The 20,612-nt window shown below is 41.9% G+C and overlaps 1 protein-coding gene across 11 annotated transcripts in view; it reads right to left on the bottom strand.

Annotated features, from left to right (window-relative positions):
* The window catches only part of LOC144577990 (uncharacterized), a 206,605-nt gene that overhangs the window by 74,258 nt on the left and 111,735 nt on the right, over positions 1-20,612 (bottom strand). For 8 of the 11 annotated variants that reach the window (XR_013522896.1, XR_013522897.1, XR_013522892.1 and 5 more), the window contains 4 exons: positions 14,852-14,993; positions 13,945-14,087; positions 13,711-13,778; positions 4,970-13,331 (listed from right to left, as the gene is read on the bottom strand). The exons of the other annotated variants lie outside the window; for them this stretch is intronic. The gene's annotated coding sequence lies outside the window, so the exon portion shown is untranslated. Of the gene's footprint in view, positions 1-4,969; positions 13,332-13,710; positions 13,779-13,944; positions 14,088-14,851; positions 14,994-20,612 lie in introns of those variants that run through there. 11 annotated transcript variants of the gene reach the window in all.

The following is a 20,612-nucleotide window of genomic DNA, read 5'->3' on the forward strand; positions in this document are numbered from 1 at the left end:
TCTTTTAGAAACAAGTCATCATGTTCTTTTTTTTTTTTTTTCCAATTTCCCAGAACATAGAAGGAATGTTCCCTCTCTGGTTTTTGGTTTTTTTTGTTATTGTTTGTTTGAGACAGAATCTTGCTTTGCTGCTCAAGCTGGAGCACAGTAGCTTGATCATGGCTCACGGCAGCCTTCACCCCCCAAGCTCAAGTGATCCTCTTACCTCAGCACCCCTGACCCCCATCCCCCAAGTAGTTGGAACTACAGGCATGCACCACCACACCCAGCTATTTTTTTTTTTCCTGTTTAGTAGAGATGAGGTCTCCCTATATTGTCCAGGCTGGTCTCAAACTTCTGAGCTCAAATGATGCTCCCTCCCAACCTCCCAAAGTGCTAGGAATACAGATGTGAACCACTGTGCCCAGCCCCTTCTCTTTGTCTCAGACACGAAGACCGTCATTATTCCACAAAGTAGCTGCTCCATTCCAGAGTATGGCCTGGAGTAACATGGAGCAGAGAAATACGGCCAGCTAGTGAGAAGCGTGCAGTGTGTGTGCAAGAAACGAACCTTTGTTGCTGAATGCCCTGGGGATTTTGAAGTTCATTGTTTTGTTACCTTATACGGTAGAATAATCTGGCTGATGAGGGAGGCACTGAGGTTTTGCTTTGTTTTATTATAGCAGGAGTGAGACCAGTAAAACCTGGGTCAGAAAAGAGCTGATGAGAGCATAAAGGAATCCAGAGGCAGTGGAGAGGGATGGAGCTGAGAGATGCTGTAGTGGTAGAAGCCACAGGACCGAAAAAGTGACTAGATGAGGGAGAAAACTATTCATGGAGGCTTCAGGGGATGCCTGGGTGAATGGTGCTGCTCTTCCTGAGAAAGAGAACCCTGGAAGAGGAGAAGGCTGGACTGAGAAGAAGACGACACCTTTGGTTCTGACTTAAAAGGGATCGTCTAAGACTAAACATACACCTTGTTTGTACCATTCGGCTACACAGTAAGCAAGCCAGAATCTCAAAACAGACTGTGGGGCTCCGAGTAGTGAAGATGTGAGCAAAGGCCCATCCCAAGGTCATGTACATGGTCCTGGTTTTCAAGCTGGGCTGGGCCTGCAAAATCTCAAACAGATGGGCAAATATCTGTCTCTCAACCTCAGCCAGAAATCCTCTCCAGGAACCTGGCAGTGTCTGACAAGGCCAGCGGTCAGCAGGTTTTCTTCTTAGTAAGCAGGCATCCTTCACCCCTGGGTAGATCAACCACAGAGGCTTAATCAATATCATTCCTACCAAGGCTTTCAAGAACTGCTTCAGAGGTAGGGGCTCCTGGTTTCCTGAAGTCTTTCTGAGCTTCATCCTCGAACGGCCTCTTTCCAGAAGTCCCTTTTCTTGTCAAAAGTAAAACAAGCCACGAAAGACCTAAGTAATCTGTCTTTATTCGTTTAAGACGGAATCTTGCTCTGTTGCTGCGTGACAGTAGTCATCTCTTACCAGGAGTAGTAATAACAAAATGACAGTAATAAAAATTGCAATTTAGTTACCACTTCGTTATATGCCAGATGTTGTGCAAAAGGCTTCAAATACATTCCCTCATTCATTCAGTTAGACCTCGCGTAAACAGTAGGAAGTTATAAAAAATAATGTGGGCTGGGCATGTTTGCGCATACCTGTAATCCTAGCATTTTGAGAGCCCAAGGCAGGTGGATCACCTGAGGACAGGAGTTTGAAACAAGCCTGGCCAACATGGCGAAACCCTATCTCTACTAAAAATACAAAAACAGCCAGGTGTGGTAGCAGTCACCTGTAATAACCCCAGCTACTTGGGAGGCCGAAGCAGGAGAATTGCTTGAACCGGGGGGGTGGAGGTTGCAGTGAGCCGAGATCATGTCACTGCGTGCCTGAGCAACCAGAGAGAAACCCCATCTCAAATAAATAAATAATAAATAAAATAATAATGTGATAGAAAACTTAGGCATTACTTACTGAGAAAGACAAAATCCAGTGAATAAAGGGTTTTCTGTTTGCTGAGCAGGGTGATGGTCGTAGAAGGTAAGCTGGGGGAATCGGAGCTAAATTATTCTAGATCATCAGGAGACAGGAAATGAGAGAAAGTAACAGAAAGGGAAAGAGGAAGAAGGTCTGGGAGCTGGAAGGCACTGCCTAGATGTTGGAGCCCTGAGTAGGGGACAAAAGAGAAAGAAGAAGACACACACACACACACACACACACACACACACACACACAAAATTAATAGGTATCTGGAAATATCAAACACTTTGGTGTTTGTTGCAGAGTGTACCATGTAAAGCTCTTCTAAATTCCCTGTACAAAATCTTGAGCAAAATTTTCGTTGCTGAGTAATGCTTTGAAAGAGGATTCTGTGGGGAGGGGGTGGATTATAGAGGTATTGAGTCCCACTTCAAGGTTAGGGCAAGCCAAAAACAGGATGCTATGAGGTCTTTACAATAATAACGACACCAATGCTTTTATTGAACAGGAAAAATATGCAAAGTTCTAAATGATCAACGAAGTTCTAAGAGATCAACAAAAATGGTACATCCATACAACAGAATACTACTCAGCTCTAAAAACAACTAACAGGCTGTTGATTCCGCAGCAACATAGATGCACCTTAAATGTATTTTGTCAATTGAAAGAGATCCAGAACCAAAAGACTTCATAGCATATGATCCTATTTATATGATATGATAGGAAAGGTGAAGCTCTAGGAACAGAAAACAGATTAATGGTTGCCAAGGGTTGGGAGAAGGGGAGAGGGTAACTACATGGAGGCCACAAAAAGGATTTTCAGGGTTTTAGAATTATTCTGTGTGGCCCCGAAGTGGTGGTTATGTGACTTTATGTATTTGTCAAAATTCTTATTCTACCATACACAATGTTTTTAAAAAGCAAGTAGGAAGTCCAGGAAAACCAGGATGGAATCCAGACTATGAAAAATAAATCTAGGCTGGGGGCAGTGGTTCACACCTGTAATCTCAGCACTTTGGGAGGCTGAGGCTGGCAGATAACCTGAAGTCAGGAGTTCAAGACCAGCCTGGCCAACATGGCAAAACCCCATCTACTGAAAATCAAAAAATTAGCTGGGTGTGGTGGCGGGCACCCCAGCTAGTACTAGGGAGGTTGAGGCATGAGAATTGCTTGAACCCAGGAGGCAGAGGTTGCAGTGAGCTGAGATCATGCCACTGCACTCCAGCCTGGAAAATAGAGTGAGACTCTGTCTTAAAAAAAAGAAAGAAAGAAAGAAAGAAAGAAAGAAAGAAAGAAAGAAAGAAAGAGAGAGAGAGAGAGAGAGAGAGAGAGAAAGAAAGAAAGAAAGAAAGAAAGAAAGAAAGAAAGAAAGAAAAGAAAAGAAAAAAGAAAAATAAATCTAACTGCATTACAAATACACGAATATATCATATAATCTCACCAATGGGAGTACAAAAAAAAGGAGTTGACCTAATTAACCTTGAAAAATGGTGTGTTGGTTGTATACTGGGACCAACAAGGAAATAAATTACAGCTAATGGGAACTACATTTTTTACCATCAGAGCAAAGAAGTTAAAAATAAGCAAAGAGGGAAAGCTGGAATAAACCCTTGAGACTAGGCTGGACCTACTGACTTATCTCCAAAGATTAAATTATGGAGATGGGAAACAATTTATGATGGTTTGACTTGTAATATTTTGACTTTAGGATGGTGCAAAAGCAGTATTAATTCAGTAGAAACTGTACCTCAAGTACCCACATGGTCATTCTGTTTTTCACTTCCGCTGTTCAATAAATTATATGATTACGTCCCATTTGTCTATTTTGGCTTTTGTTGCCAATGCTTTTGGTGTTTTGGTCATAAAGTCCTTGCCTACTCCTATGTCCTGAATAGTTTTGCCTAGATTTCCTTCTAGGGTTTTTATCGTGCCAGGTCTTATGTTTAAGTCTTTAATCCATCTGGAGTTAATTTTAGTGTAAGGTGTCAGGAAGGGGTCCAGTTTCTGCTTTCTGCACATGGCTAGCCAGTTTTCCCAACATCATTTGTTAAATAGGGAATCCTTTCCCCATTGCTTGTTTTTGTCAGGTTTATCAAAGATTGTATAGTTGTAGATATGCTGTGTTGCCTCCGGTGCCTCTGTTCTGTTCCATTGGTCTATATCTCTGTTTTGGTACCAGTACCATGCTGTTTTGATTACTGTAGCCTTGTAGTATAGTTTGAAATCCGGTAGTGTGATGCCCCCCGATGTGTTCTTTTTGCTTAGAATTGATTTGGCTATGCGGGCTCTCTTTTGGTTCCATATGAAGTTCATGGTGGTTTTTTCCAGTTCTGTGAAGAAAGTCAATGGTAGCTTGATGGGGATAGCGTTGATTCTGTAAATTACTTTGGGCAGCATAGCCATTTTCACGATATTAATTCTTCCTAACCATGAACATGGAATGTTTCTCCATCTGTTTGTGTCCTCTCTGATTTCGTTGAGCAGTGGTTTGTAGTTCTCCTTGAAGAGGTCTCTTACGTTCCTTGTGAGTTGTATTCCAAGGTATTTTATTCTTTTTGTAGCAATTCTGAATGGCAGTTTGTTCTTGATTTGGCTCTCTTTAAGTCTGTTATTGGTGTAGACGAATGCTTGTGATTTTTGCACATTGATTTTATATCCTGAGACTTTGCTGAAGTTGCTTATCAGTTTCAGGAGTTTTTGGGCTGAGGCGATGGGGTCTTCTAGGTATACTATCATGCCGTCTGCAAATAGAGACAATTTGGCTTCCACCTTTCCTATTTGAATACCCTTTATTTCTTTTTCTTGCCTGATTGCTCTGGCTAGATCTTCCAGTACTATATTGAATAGGAGTGGTGAGAGAGGGTATCCTTATCTAGTGCCGGATTTCAAAGGGAATGCTTCCAGTTTTTGCCCATTCAGTATGATATTGGCTGTTGGTTTGTCATAAATAGCTTTTATTACTTTGAGATACGTTCCATCGATACCGAGTTTATTGAGGGTTTTTAGCATAAAGGGCTGTTGAATTTTGTCAAATGCCTTCTCTGCGTCAATTGAGATAATCATGTGGTTTTTGTTTTTGGTTCTGTTTATGTGGTTAATTATGTTTATAGACTTGCGTATGTTAAACCAGCCTTGCATCCCAGGGATGAATCCTACTTGATCATGATGAGGCCAAAATAGACAAATGGGACCTAATCAAACTCCACAGCTTCTGCACGGCAAAATAAGCAGTCACTAGAGTGAATCGGCAACCAACAGAATGGGAAAAAATGTTTGCAGTTTACCCATCTGACAAAGGGCTGATATCCAGAATTTACAAAGAACTCAAACGGATTTACAGGAAAAAAACAAACAAGCCCATTCAAAAGTGGGCAAAGGATATGAACAGACACTTTAGGAAAGAAGACATATATGAGGCCAACAATCATATGAAAAAATGCTCATCATCACTGGTCATTAGAGAAATGCAAATCAAAACCACATTGAGATACCATCTCACGCCAGTAAGAATGGTGATCATTAAAAAATCTGGAGACAACAGATGCTGGAGAGGATGTGGAGAAAAAGGAACACTTTTACACTGTTGGTGGGAGTGTAAATTAGTCCAACCATTGTGGAAGACAGTGTGGCAATTCCTCAAGGCCTTAGAAATAGAAATTCCATTTGACCCAGCAATCCTATTACTGGGTATATACCCAGAGGACTATAAATCATTCTACTATAAGGACACATGCACGCGAATGTTTATTGCAGCACTGTTTACAATAGCAAAGACCTGGAATCAACCCAAATGCCCACTGATGATAGACTGGATTGGGAAAATGTGGCACATATACACCATGGAATATTATGCAGCAATCAGAAATGATGAGTTTGTGTAGTTTGTAGGGACATGGATGAATCTGGAGAACATCATTCTCAGCAAACTGACACAAGAACAGAAAATGAAACACTGCATATTCTCACTCATAGGCGGGTGATGAAAAATGAGAACACATGGACACAGAGAGGGGAGTACTAAACACTGGGGTCTATTGGGGGGAAAAGGGGAGGGCCAGTGGGAGGAAGAGGTGGGGAGGGATAGCCTCGGGAGAAATGCCAAATGTGGGTGAAGGGGTGAAAGCAAACAAAACACACTGCCATGTGTGTACCTATGCAACCGTATTGCATGCTCTGCACATGTACCCCAAAACCTAAAATGCAATAAAAAAATAAGAATAAAAAAAAAAAGAAAAAAAAATTATATGATTACATGAGATAGTTAACTCTCTGTTATAAAGTTGCCTTTGTGTTAGAGGATTTTGTCCATCTGTGGGCTAACAGTGTTTTGTGCATGCTTAAAGCAGGTAAGGCTAAGCTATGATGTTTGGTGTAGGTTTGGTGTAGTAAACACATTTTCAATTCATAGGATTTTTAATTTACAATGAGTTTATCAGGACATAATCCCCTGGTAAGTCAAGGAGCATCTGTACTGACCTGAACATAGATAAAACTGGCAGATACCATCTTAACCAAGGGATTAAAGTTAACCCCAGCAGTGCTAAGTCATGTGGAGTTCATGTGCCTCCTACATGAAGCAATAAGAAAGACACTTTACATCAGTAGTTTTCTTCCTTATAGGATTATATCCTACCATCCCAGTTTAGTAATGAGAAAAACATCAGGAAACTAAAATGGAGGAACATTTTATAAAGTATCCGACCAGTTCTCCTTAAAACTGTCAAAGTCATGAAACAAGGAAAGAATAAGAAACTGTCACAGATGGGAGATTAAGGAAGCACGGACACTGAATGCAACGGGATATCCTGGACTGGATTCTGGAACATATAAAAAGTACATCAGTGGAAAAGCCAGTGCAATCCGAAGTCTGTTGTTTAAGAGCAAAGGACGAATGTTAATGTCTTAGGTTTAACCAATGTGCCATGATGATCCAAGATGCTAACATCCGGGGAAGCTGGGTGAAGGATACATGGGAACTTTCTATCCTATCCTTATAACGTTTCTGTTAGTCAAAACTTATCCAAAATATTGGCATGGCCTGCGAATAGATTGTTACCTCTGCCCATGTGCTGTTGGCAAGAACCCAGTCATGTATTTCTAACCTACCTGCAGGAGAGCTGGGAACTGTACTCTGCCTGTATGCACAAGAAGATGAATATTAAACAAGATATCGTGAATATTTAGCATTGTCTCTACCACCATAGAAGTCCAAGCTAGAGAGAGCAGGCAAGAAAAAGTTCACCACCACAAATTCAAGCAGCATTATTTCCCCCTAAATGAAATGCGTTTGACCCTAGCCTTTAACCACCCACAGAGCAGCCAGAAACATTTTGGGAATAGAATGAGGACTTAGCCACAGCTGTGGTGTCGGGGAAAGAGTCTGTACAGAAGTGGTGGGAACTAATGCTTTGAGAACCTAAACAGCTTTGTGCTTTAAATATATCATCCCATTTTATTCTCACAACTACCTGCCCGTTTCAGAGATGTGGGACCTAATGATTAGAGAGATTTGGGGGGTTGTGCCATATGGACTTATGGGAAATCAAGTTATGGATGTTTGATTTAAAAAAAAAAAAGAAAGCTCTAGTGGGTCTTTGTTATGGCCTAAATTTTGTTCCAAATATATAGGTTGAAACCCTAACTCCCAATACCTCAGCATGTGACTATATTTGCAGATAGGGTCTTTAAAGAGAGATTATTAAGGTAAAGTGAGATCATGAGGGTGGGCCTTCATCCAATACCACTGCTGTCTTTGTAATATGAAGAAATTTGAACACAGGCACACACAGAGAAAAGACAAGGTAAAGACGCAGACAGAAGACAGCCATCTGCAAGCTAGGAAGAGAGAGGTCTCGGAAGACACCAACCCTACTAACACCCTGATCTCACACTTCCAGCCTCCAGACTTACGAGAAAATAAGTTTTGTTGCTCAAGCCTACTGGTCTGTGGTACTTTATTATGGAAGTGCTAGCAAACTACTATAGTCTCTCTGAAGTTATTTCCGGGGCCACTGAGCTCTATGGGAGTGGAGAGTGAGTTTCTGTTCTCAGCTGGCCTATTCCAAGTGGAGACTGTGACTTCAGTGAAGCAAGGTGCTACTCTCACCTACTTTACCCCATAAAAGAGCAGAAGCTTCATCCTGCCCATCCCCGCTGCTGACCCCAATCACCTTACCAGATAGCAGTGTGATCTACGGGGACAAGCCCAGGCTGTTCCACTGATGAGCTGGGCCACCAAAATGAAACCAATTGGCGATACCTACCCAAGAAGGTGCCTGATGAACCTAAGGTGGCCTAATGTTTGTGAAATATACTAAATATCATCCCCGGGACACACTCAGTCAAAACACGCTCATAACATTCCCATCACCACAACTGGGGGACTCAGGGTTATTCTCTTGTGAGGTTGCTACCAAAAGTCAAAGTTTGCGAATCAGACACACCTGGGTGCACATTTTTAGGCCATTATTGGGTGACCTTGGCTAAATCAGCTCTCTGAACTCTGCTCATCTGTGAAATGGGAACAATGGCAGTGGCTCCCTTTTGAAGACTCTTCTCAGGTCCCAAAGAGATCAGAAGTACAAAGATCTCAGCGCAGAGGTTGGCTCAGCATAAGTGTTCATCAACTAGGTTGTTAGAATTTGTGGTTTGGTTTCAAATGCCTCTTCTTCCATTTCCCCATAATGCATTGGTACAAGCACCAGCTCCCCTGATCTCATCCATAGGGACTGCATCTTAACCAGCAGACAGGTGCTTCTGAGGAATGAGGAGGTAGAGTTTGCAGCCTCATTGCGTTACAATTCACAGAGAGCATGATGTGACCCTGGACTGTAGTTTTAAAATGGTGTTTTAATGTCTTCTGGGAAATGGCTACTTCCTTACATATCTGGTTTTTTTGTTGTTGTTTTTTTGTTTTTTGTTTTTAGATGGAGTTTCACTCTTGTTGCCCAGGCTGGAGTGCAATGGTGCAATCTTGGCTCACTGTAATCTCTGCCTCCCAGGTGCAAGCGATTCTCCTGCCTCAGCCTCCTGAGTAGCTAAGATTACAGGTGCCTGACACCACACCCAGCTAATTTTTACATTTTTAGTAGAGACAGCGTTTCACCATCTTGGCCAGTCTGGTCTTGAACTCCTGACTTCAGATGATCCACCCACCTTGGCCTCTCAAAGTGCTGGGATTACAGGCACAAGCCACCGTGCCTGGCCCACAAATCTTTATTTTAGAGACGACTCTCCTTAAAAGGGCAAAAAAATGTTGGGGAAGGAAGATTATATCCTTGTTCTGGAAAAAAAACCAGAAAGTGCTCCCAGCAGATCAGCATCAATACAATTGTATATTTAATACTGTGGTTTCCTTCTGCGAATTCCTTTTCAGCTGGTCATTAAGAGAATAATTGCTGATTGGAATCGGTGCACAGGGAGGGATTTACTTGCTGCCTACTTTTGAATCTTAATTGTAAGGCAGATGGAATGAGTTTGTGTAGTGACCTGGGAATGAGCCCAAAGACATCTTCTCAATGGAGTCAAAAACAAACAAACCCAACCCATGCGTAGTCTGACTCAGAACGTGAACAACACAGAAGGCTACAGGGCGTAAAAACTGGACCAACTCCCCTGGAGTTGAACTCTGGCTCCAGCGGCAAAGGCAATGGGAAGTCTGCTTTGGTCACAAGAAGGGACAAAGACTGAACAGTCCCTGGTAAGCATCCCAGCCTGGATGCGCCACCAGCCATCACCCACATAAGCCGGGGAAAGTTCCTTACTCTCCCTGAGGCTCAGTTTCCTTAGTTGTAGAATGGGAATAATAATGCCTACCTGATAGAATTCCCGTGAGATTTGATGAAGTAAAGTGGTACACGGTAATTGTTCAGTGTGAATAATAATACTCACAGGTAATATTTAAGTGTTTACTATGTGCCCAGAGTTGTACATGGGATAAATCGTTTCATACTCATAATCTTGTAAATAAGTACTATTATTCTTATTTTTAAAAAGAAAACCAGGAAAGTGGCTCATGCCTGTATTCCCAGAACTTTGGGAGACTGATGTGGGCTGCTAAAGGTCAGCAGTTCAAGACCAGCCTGGGCAACATAGTGAGACCCCATCTCCACATACACACACACAAAAGTTAACCAGGTATGATGGGACACACCTGTAGTCCCAGCTACTTGAGAGGATAAAGCAGGAGGATTGCTTGAGTCCAGGAGTTCAAGGCTGCAGTGAGCTAGGATCCTATCATCAGACTTCAGCTTCGCTGACACAGCAAGACCCTATCTCTTAAAAAATATATAGAAGGAAGAAAGGAAAGAAAGAAAAGAAAAGAGAAAGTGAAATAAAGTAAAATTGAGGCTTAAAAAAGTTAAGTAGCTTTCTTTGGGCTCAGAGCCAGTAAGCGTAGGCTGGAATGAGGTTTTCAACTCAGGTAATTTGATTCCAAAGTTTCTACTCTTAATTACTATGAAATTATGGTTCATAGCTGAAGCAGGATCATCCAGCTTCTTTAATAACAAAACCACAATCTTGGCTCCCAAACAGCTTGCAGACTAATGGGGGCAGAAGGCATGTAAACACACAAGTGACTAAGCAATATGCTAAGTACTAGAATACAGTCATAAACAAAATGCTGTGAATATACAGAGCATAAACTAGAAGAGCTTACCTGCCTGATAGCGTTAGGTATCACCGTAGAAGTAACATTTAAACTGAGGAACTCACCAGGCAGAGAAGAAAGGATGAGAATGTTACAGCAAGGACAGAGCCATAAAATCATGAAGGGTCAGGTATTTTTCCCGGCCATGATGAGATGCCCAGTATGCCCTCAACAGATGAAGCATTAGTCAGGAAAGCCTTAGAGGGTTCATGAGGATCTTATGTGGGGTATGATGGTTAATATTGGGTGTCAACCTGATTGGATTAAAGGATGCAAAGCATTGTTCCCAGGTGTGTCTGTGAGGGTGTTACCAAAAAAAATTAACATTTGAGTCAGTGGACTGGGAGAGGCAGACCCACCATTAATCTTGGTGGGTACCATCTAATCAGAGGTCAGCGTGGCTAGAATCAAGCAGGAAGAAGACAATGGAAAGAGCAGATTTGCTGAGTCTTCCAGCCTTTGACTTTCTCCCGTGCTGGATGCTTCCTGCCCTCGAACATCAGACTCCAAGTTCTTCAGCTTTTGGACTCTTGGACACATCAGTGGTTTGCCAGGGGCTCTCAGGCCTTTGGCCACAGACTGAAGGCCGCACTGTCAGCATCCCCATTTTTGAGATTTTGGGACTCGGACTGATCCACCACTGGCTTCCTTGCTCCTCAGCTTGCAGATGGCCTATTGTGGGACTTTTCCTTGTGGTCCTGTGAGTCAATTTGCCTTAATAAACTCCCTTTCATATATACATGTATCCTACTAGTTCTGTCCCTCTAGAGAACCCTAATCCATGTGGCAAGTGATGGGTGTATCTTGCAGAAACTAACAGATATGGCAGATTAAGCAGGATGATACACTTATCAAATGTGTGTTTTTAAGAAAATCCTCTCTAGCAGCAGTTTGGTATAGTGGAGAGAGTCATTGAAAAGGTGAAAAAGACTGAAAATTAGATTAAAAGCTGGAGAATGACAGACACTTTAGGACCATGGTGTCAGCAAACTGTAGCTTATACGCCAGGCAGGTTGGGCTCTCTGGCCCAAGAATGAGGCACATGTCCCCAGCATGGAGAATTCTGTCTGCCTAGAGGTCAGACACAATGATGAAGGAGTCTTTAAGATGAGAAATGAGGGAGGCCGAGGCGGGTGGATCACGAGGTCTAGAGATCAAGACCATCCTGGTCAACATGGTGAAACCCTGTCCCTACTAAAAATACAGAAAATTGACTGGACATGGTGGCGCGTGCCTGTAATCCCAGCTACTTGGGAGGCTGAGGCAGCAGAATTACCAAGCCCAGGAGGTAGAGGTTGCAGTGAGCCAAGATCGTGCCATTGCAGAAAGAAGGAAAGAATGTCCAGATCAAACTTTTTGCCTGATGAAAACAAATGTCCATTCAGACATTCTGCAGATTCTTGTTAAGCAGCTAATGAATCTGTAGGCATTGGGTGGGGGTATAAAGATGAACAAATGTCATAGTTTCTGCCCTCAACGAGCACACGATTAGTGTGTATAAAGAACATTGAAGGCTGGGCGCAGTAGCTCATGCCTGTAATCCCAGCACTTTGGGGGGCCAAGGTGGGAGAATCACAAGGTCAGGAGCTCAAGACCAGCCTGGTCAACATGGTGAAACTCTGTCTCTACTAAAAATACAAAAAATTAGCTGTGTGTAGTGGCAGGCACCTGTAGTCCCAGCTACTCAGGAGGCTGAGGCAGGAGAGTCACTTGAACCTGGGAGGCAGAAGTTGCAGTGAGCCAAGATGGTGCCACTGCACTCCACACTCCGGCCTGGGTGGCAGAGCAAGACTCCATCTCAAAAAAAGAAAAAAAGAACATTGAGAGCCAGAGATTCTAAGGGGCCACTTGGGAAAGCAGGGGGTGCTCAGGGGGATAACACACTCCAAGAACATTAAACAGCAACTTGGTGAAACAGGAGTCAATAAATGACAGCCAGGACATCAGAAAATATTCCTTTCCCTTCTAAATAAAAAGGATGCAGATTCTAGAGACCAAAAACTGGTGAGAGAGTCACAATGGAGACTAGCACTTCTTATAACAATATTATAAGAAGACAGAACAGCCTTGCACCACATGAGGAACATGGGATTTGGAGTTTTACATCTCAGACTCTTTCATTGACTCTCTGAGTGACCTTGGATTGGTTACTTCATCTTTTACCTGCCTCCATGATCTCTTGGCTTGGTAGATGTGGACAATGATCCCTCTGACCTGGGTTTGTGGTGAGGATTACATGGGGAGACATTGTAAGATCCCCATTAGAGGGACTAGCATGCAGCAGGTGGATGCTGGCATCTTTTTGAGGCTACCCAATCAATGTGCTTCTCCTCCCTGCCCAGATTTCGAAACAAGGAGATAAATAAAACACAAGAATAGAAATAGAGGTCAGATATTAACTTTATTGCTGACTATCTGGTTATCTACTGCTATATGACAAGCTACTATGAACTTGAGTGACTTTTTCAAAAAACATATTTATTTTTCCCATAGATCTGCCATTTGGACAGGTCTGGATGGTTGGAGGCTGAGGACAGCACTGAGGACAGCTCAGTGCTGCTCTACTCTGCAACATTTAGAGGAGCTCAAAGTTTGAGCACAAGAATCATCTGCCCGCATACCTGGCAGTTGGTGCCGCTATCAGCTACGACTCACGGCCAGGACACTGATAGCTTTGTCTCCACATGCTGGCTGGGGTCAAGAGTCAGCACCCCTAGAGGACAAGGTAGAAGGCATACTGTCTTTGACGACTTAGCCTTGGAAGTCACATGGCATCATTTCTGCTACTTTCATAGTCCTGCCGAGATGCAGTGGAAAGGAACACAGACTCCCCGTCTCTTGCTGGAGGGGTCTCAACATCACGTTTTAGGGGCACATGTGGGATGAGATATGGCTTGGTGCGGCCATAGTGGAAAAATGCAATGTGTGCCACTGCTAGAAGCTAACCGGTCAGGCTAAGTTACAGGGGAGAGTTTAATGGAGTGACTATTTCCAAGGGTGTGGGAAGGGTTAAGGCAAAGCAACCAGACCTAGTTACAGTAGAAGCTGTTACTATGCCTGGGAGGGAAGGGACAAGGGGAGGGAGTGGTTACCTGATAGAGCCGCAGACTCCAGTTAGGAGACTCAGCCGACCCATGGTGACCGGCAGAGGGCAAGAGAGCTGAGGGAATAAATATCCTCACCTTACTCTCCTTCTGCCTTTTAATCTCCTTCCAGTCTTCCCCAGGCTCAAACCAGAGGGCAAAGTAGTCTGTTGATGCAGGATGTCATTTGGGATCCAGGAAGAATAGAAAAGGGTAGGAAATGAAGGGGCAAGCAGAAGTCACCTGGCACAGAACGCACGTTGGGAGATCTGGGTTCGGGTGGGATTGCTGCATGGATCAGTTATCTTCTAACCACCCAGTCCAGAACTACGACCAGCACACCAGCAGGATGTTTGCCTCTGAGGAACAGAGGCACTTGTCTTCTACTGATCATGTGGAGGAGGAAGGAGAGAGATCAAATTAGTCCCCTTTGCTACATTCATCTAAACAGAAATGTAGTTCCCACCAGATCATTCTCTCCACCACTCTGGAGGTGCCGTTGAAAGTCTCTATCAAGAACACAGCAGTAGAAAAAGCACTCCCCTGAGCAGGGTTCAGTCACCTCTTTCTTTTGTCTACCCGCCCCCTGCCTTCCATGGAAAGGGAAACAGTGACACCAAGGCTCTGTGAGAGGAGTATAGAGGCAGATTTTTGTCTGTATTAAGCCAGGAGCATAATCTATCCATTTCAAATATATCAAACAGACCAATTTAAAACAAAAGACTTCACTGCATTTCTGCATTTCCCATGTACACAAATAGCACGAAAGAGCCAAGCAGTGTCTGGGCATTCCCATCTCACTCATTCCACAACCTGACATTCTTCGGGCTAAATAGCCAGGGATGAACAAGAGGCAAATGCTTTGTGTAAACACCAATAATTCTCATTTTAACCTCTTACATATTGACATGTTCGTGTTCAGGCTGTAATCTCTCTCCTCTCTCTCTCTCTGCTGTCTGTCTCTCTCTTTATCTCTCTCTCTCTCACCGCCCCCCCCCCCCGCCCATTCTTATTTGGGGAAGGTGAGGAGGCTAACAGGGCAATTTCAATAACAGAGAACAGATGAGGAAGAAGAGTGGCATTGGAGATACCAACATGATGGTGGCCTTCTTGGGACCCACCCCAGACCTCCCAGGTATGGCCGACTTACTCCTGCTGTGCTCTCCCCACATGATGACCTCCACGACTTATACATAGCATTTCTCCGTGCATGTGTTCACTTTTCCACCCGTCTGAAGTACAGAAGCAGCTCCTCATCGGTAGGGGTCCTCCTTAGCTCCACATAGCTCATCCTACAACTCATTCAACATGAGGCATTTAACACAATATGCAGTGGGGTCAAGTGGGGTGAACATACCAGCTACGGAAAAAGCTATTTTTTTTAACATATCTTCCATAGGAGATATTGTAACACTCTTCCCCTTCTCCACTTGAACGCTCAAATAAATGATACATGTAAAATTGCTGTACAAACTGTAGTTCCTGTAATGCACCATGCTAGTCTAAGTGCTGAGAGGAATAGCAGTCAACTCCCCACAAGATGGCACAATATTAAGAGAAACACTGCCTCGGTTCAGTCCTAGCTCCACCTATTACTAGCTGTGTGATTTTGATCAAGTCACTTACCCTCTCTGTGCCTTGGTTTTATCATTTGTAAAATTGGGAGTATAAAGTAGCTTGAGAATTAAGTTAGAATCAAATATATATTTTGGAACAGTGCCTGGCATTACCAAGTACGATGTTAACATTAGCTACTACAGATGAGCATCCTTATTTTCATTATTAATGTTAATAACCTGTACCTGGCTACTGTCACAATCTCCTACAGTCTTGGAAGTCAAACAATCTTAGATGTCCTTCATTCCAACCTCCTGCTACTATACCCTTCATGGGTGAGTGACCAGACATAGAGGGAACTGACCTTTCTCAAACACCTATCATGTGCCAAGACACGTGCTAGGTGCTTTCTATACCTCCTTACACTTTTGGCACAATATAATTCAATGAGGTGCCTATCACTATTCTTCTATTTTATGGATATGAGAAGAAAAGGGTAAAGGGAAACTTGCCTCCAGCCACAAAGCTAAGAAATGGTGGAGTCTGGATTCCAACTGAGAGCTCCATAGCCTCAAATCTTAAAGAGCATTTTGTTATCTGCCATCTTGCTTGGTGCACTACTGGTTGCATACAAGCTAGGCTTCTCTCTCCACTCAGACTTGCACATCTGCCCCTCACTCCTGCTCATTCCTATCTACCTGCTCTCATTTAAAAAGTCTGAAAATACTTTTACTGTTCCATTGCTTCATAATTTTCTGAGCACCACTACATGCCAATCACTAGCATGTATGCAGCGAGCACAGAAATACATAATCCCTGCCCACCAAGTCTGAGGAACTCTGTGTTTCTTGTGCCAGGTAACTATTAGGATGTTGCATGGACTGAGATAGAGGAAGAGATTGAGAACCACAGCAAATGCCCTGGGCTAAATTCCCCTTGGAAAGCAAACCCAGAGTCAAGGACTTGTATGCAGGTAGTCTGTTTTGGAAAGTGATCCCGGGGAGCTGAATGGGAGGCTGAAAATAATGAAACCTGGAACAAGGGCATGATACATGATATCAAGTTGGTTACCACAGTGGACAACTGGAGCACAATTTCCCTGGGTCCTTCAGAGGAGAACTGGAGAATGCATCTCAGAATTGTCCACTGATATGTGTTCACCAACCCATACCCCCTTATGGTTCAAGAGTCTTCCATGCCATAGGGTGCTAGTTGCCTTGCCTTCCCAGGTAGCACATGTGTGAGTGCCAACCACATTCCCCACAAGCATCCTATAATCCTATGCCACAAATCCGAGATGCCCCAGGGCAGAAGATATGGCATGGTGCATTCACTGGGCAGTCACTGCAGGAATGAGGACCAGCAACATCAGTGTCACCTGAGAACTTGTTAGAAATGCAAATTCGCATGCCTGGGGCTCTGCAGTCTGTTTCAACAAGCCCTCCCAGTGATTTTCAAACACACTGAAGTTTGAGAACCCTAGCCTATGTAATTGTGGAACAGGACACATAGGTAGGTAATATGGTTAACTACTCTTTATCCAGAATTCCAGCAACAGAAAGCTCAAATAACTTTAGGTTAGAAGATAATCTGAGGGTTGCCTTCAACTCTTCTCTTTTTCTAATTTCCCATGTCCAGCATAGCCCCTCCCATTCCCATACCTACTATCAGTTTCTAATTTCAGACAACAGATACTCCGTGGCTCACACACCCAGAATATTTACTATGCAGCCATTTAAGAAGAACATTGTCAGCCCCTAAAATAGAGTCCAGAAATTGATAGGCACAAATATGATCAACTGGTTTTTGACAAAATGTGAGTAAATTTATGTAAACTTCTGCAATTCCAGGGTCAAGGGCAATTTAAATAGTAGTCTTTTCAGCAAATGGTATTGGAACAATTAAGTATCCACAAGTATGAAAATAAACATTGACCTATATATTTTACCTTATAAAAAGTTAACTCAGAATAGATTATATGCATATATACATAAATGAAAAACATAATCATATAAAACCCCAAAGAAAACATTATAGGAAAATATCTTCGTCTTTGGTTAGGCAAAAAAAAATCTTAGACATGATAGCAAAAGCATGATCCATAAAATAATAAACTGAAAAATTATATAACATTAAAACTAAAAATTTTTGATCCATTGGAGGCAGTGTTCCAAACAATACCAAAAGAAGGAATCCTCCCTAACTAATTTTATGAGGCCAACATCATCCTGATACCAAAACCTGGCAGAGATACAACTAAAAAAGAAAATTTCAGGCCAATATCCATGATAAAGATTGATGCAAAAATCCTCAATAAAATACTGGCAAACAGAATCCAACAGCAAATCAAAAAGCTTATCCATCATGATCAAGTTGGCTTCATCTTGGGGATGCAAGTCTGGTTCAATATACACAAATCTATAAACATAATCCATCACATAAACAGAACCAATGACAAAAACCACATGATTATTTCAATAGATGCAGAAAAAGGCCTTTGACAAAATTCAACAGCCCTTTATGCTAACAACTCTCAATAAACTAGGTATCAATAGAATGTATCTCAAAATAATAAGAGCTATTTATGACAAACCCACAGCCAATATCATACTGAATGGGCAAAAACTGAAAGCATTCCCTTTGAAAACTGGCACAAGACAAGGATGCCCTCTCTCACCACTCCTATTCAATATAGTACTGGAAGTTCTAGCCAGGGCAATCAGGCAAGAAAAAGAAATAAAAGTATTCAATTAGGAAAAGAGAAAGTGAAATTGTCTTTATTTGCAGGCAACATGATTGCATATTTTGAAGAACCCATTGTCTCAGCCCAAAATCTCCTGAAACTGATAAGCAACTTCATCAAAGTCTCAGGATACAAAACCAACGTGCAAAAATCACAAGCATTCCTATACACCAATAACAGACAAAGAGCCAAATTATTAGTGAACTCCCATTCACAACTGCAATAAAGAGAATAAAACACCTAGGGATACAACTAACAAGGGATGTGTAGGATCTCTTCAAGAAGAACTACAAACCACAAACAGAGAGAAAATATTCCATGCTCATGGTTACAAAGAATCATATCACGGAAATGGCCATACTGCCCAAAGTAATTTATAGATTCAATGCTACCATCAAGCTACCACTGATTTTCTTCACAGAATTGGAAAAAAAACCTTAAACTTCATATGGAACCAAAAAAGAGCCCAATAGCCCAGACAATCCTAAGCAAATAAAAAACAAAAAACCAAAGCTGGAAGTATCACTCTACCTGACTGCAAACTATACTGCAAGCCTACAGTAATCAAAACAGCATGGTACCGGTACCAAAACAGAGATATAGAACAATGGAACGAAACAGAGGCCTCAGAAATAACACCACACACCTATAACCATCTGATCTTTGACAAACCTGACAAAAACGAGCAATGGGGAAAGGATTCCCTATTTAATAAATGGTGTTGGGAAAACTGGGTAGGCATATGCAGAAAGCTGAAACTGGATCCCTTCCTTACACTTTATACAAAAATTAACTCCATATGGATTAAAGATTTAAACATAAGACCTGAAACCATAAAAACCCTAGAAGGAAATCTAGGCGATACCATTCAGGACATAGGCATGGGCAAGGACTTCATAACTAAAAAATCAATGGTAACAAAAGCCTAAATACACAAATTGAATCTAATTAAACTAAAGAGCATCTGAACAGCATAAGAAACTATCATTAGAGTGAACTGGCAACCAACAGAATGGGAAAAAATTTTGCAATCTACCCATCAGACAAAGGGCTAATATCTAGAATCTACAAAGAATTTAAACAAATGTAGAAGAAAAAAAAACAATCCTATGAAAAAATGAGCGAAGGATATGAACAGACCCTTCTTAAAAGACAACATTTATGCAGCCAACAAACATATGAAAAAAAGCCCATCATCACTGGTCATTAGAGAGATGCAAATCAAAACCACATTGAGATACCATCTCATACCAGTTAGAATGGTGATCATTAAAAAATCTGGAAACAACAGATGCTGGAGAGGATGTGGAAAAATAGAAATGCTTTTACACTGTTGGTGGGAGTGTAAATTAGTTCAACCATTGTAGAAGGCAGTGTAGCTATTCCTCAAGGATCTAAAAACAGAAATTCTATTTGACCCAGGAAACCCATTACTGGGTATATACCCAAAGGATTATAAATCATTCTGTTATAAAGACACTTGCACATGTATGTCTACTGTGGCACTATTTACAACAGCAAAGACTTGGAACCAACCCAAATGCCCATCAATAATAGACTGAATAAAGAAATTGTGGCACATATACACCATGGAATACTATGCAGCCATAAAAAAAGGATGAGTTAATGTCCTTTGCAGGGATATGGATAAATCTGGAAACCATCATTCTCAGTAAACTGATGCAAGAACAGAAAACCAAACACCACATGTTCTCACTCATAAGTGAGTGTTGAACAATGAGAACACATGGACACAGGGAGGAGAACATCACACACCAGGGCCTGTCAGGGGGTTGGGGGCTAGGAGACGGATAGCAGGGGGTAGGGGGAAAGGGGACAGAGAGCATTAGGAGAAATACCTAATGTAGATGACAGGGTGATGGATGCAGCAAACCATCATGGCACGTGTATACCTATGTAACAAACCTGCACATTCTGCACATGTACCCCCAGAAATTACAGTAACAACTTTCAGTATAATTTTAAAAAAAGGAATGAAATAATAAGCTGGAGACTAGGAGAAAATACTGTAAATCACATATCATACAAAAAATGTATATGGAATATATTTAAAATGCTTAAAAACTCACTAAGAAGAAAAAACTCAATTTGTGAAAAGGAGCAAAAGATTTAAACAAACACTTTATCAAAAAAGATATTTAGACGGCAAATAAGCACATGAAAAAAAATCCTCAACACCATTGGTCATTAACAAAATGCAAATTAAAATCATGAAACACATCTACACACAGATTAGAATGGCTAACATACAATATTTTTAAAAATTTGATACTACTAAGTGCTGGTAAGGATGTGGAACAACTGGATATTTTGTGCATTGCTGACGGGAGTGAAAAATGATATAACCTCTCAGGAAAACATTTTGGCAATTTCATATAAAGTTGTATAAACATACTACCTGACCAAGAAATCATACTCTTAATATTTACACTAGAGGAATAGAAACATGTTCAGCCAAAAACCCGTATATGCATATTTATTGTAGCTTCCTTCAAAATTGCCCAAAACTGAAGACAACAAAAAAGTCCTTCACAGAAGAATGAATGAACCAACTGTGGTCCATCCAAGTAATAGAACATCAAAGAGAACT

Source organism: Callithrix jacchus, chromosome 1, assembly GCF_049354715.1.
Source record: "Callithrix jacchus isolate 240 chromosome 1, calJac240_pri, whole genome shotgun sequence".
In the NCBI taxonomy this organism is placed as follows: Eukaryota; Metazoa; Chordata; class Mammalia; order Primates; family Cebidae; genus Callithrix; species Callithrix jacchus.